At 49.3% G+C, this 753-nt stretch overlaps 1 protein-coding gene across 3 annotated transcripts in view; it reads right to left on the reverse strand.

Moving 5' to 3' along the window:
- Positions 1–753, reverse strand: part of LYRM4 (LYR motif containing 4) — a 132,671-nt gene that overhangs the window by 40,672 nt on the left and 91,246 nt on the right. The gene's annotated exons all lie outside the window — the stretch shown is intronic.

A 753-nucleotide genomic window follows, 5' to 3' on the forward strand; every position in this document is an offset into this window, starting at 1 on the left:
ATGCAAGCTGTTACACCTTGGGGCATTCAGTGGGAGATGTTCAACCCAGAGATGTCTGGGTCAGGACTGAAAATTAGATGATTGCCGCTGTCAGGCATGGGGCAGCAGAGGTTCCTGTCTACCCCAACCCGTAGCATCTGATCCCATCCCACCTGCCCCAACCAGCACAGTCCTGGGGTCCAGTTGGAGAACAGGGACTGACGTGGGGGCCAGTGCCACCAGTCAGTTGATTGTCGGCCCCAGCCCAGGCAGCTGTGGTTCAAACACCTCCAGGTTGAACATCGGTTGGGAATGACAATCAGCTGATTAGCAGCACTGGTCCTGGGCCAACTCCATGCCCATCGGAGACCAGGGCTGCCCCAGGCGAGGGCCAAGAATACAGCTGGCAGGTCAGTTGAAGACTGGGACTATCCAGGGCTGATTTCAACAATCATCTGATTGTCATGCACCTGCCCTTGAGAGCCCCAGTATGCAGACATGCCACTTGTTCAATTTAAACCATTAGACAAAAACAGCCATAAAAATGTTCTGTTATTTGTTGAACATTTTTTTTATGCCTGGTTTGCCATTTTATGACTCCCTTAATTGGGTGCATGTGTAGCACCCTTGCCATTTATGCCACAATTAGCATGCTAATCTTGGCATAACTAATGTGTAGAGGGGGTCATAGGGATCCACATTTAAAACATTTGGCCAAAAAGAACTGAGCAACTGCATCACTTGTCAGAAGAATTTTGCCTCATAAAACTTGCA

This window comes from Alligator sinensis, unplaced genomic scaffold (genome assembly GCF_000455745.1).
Source record: "Alligator sinensis unplaced genomic scaffold, ASM45574v1 scaffold220_1, whole genome shotgun sequence".
Classification (NCBI taxonomy): Eukaryota; Metazoa; Chordata; order Crocodylia; family Alligatoridae; genus Alligator; species Alligator sinensis.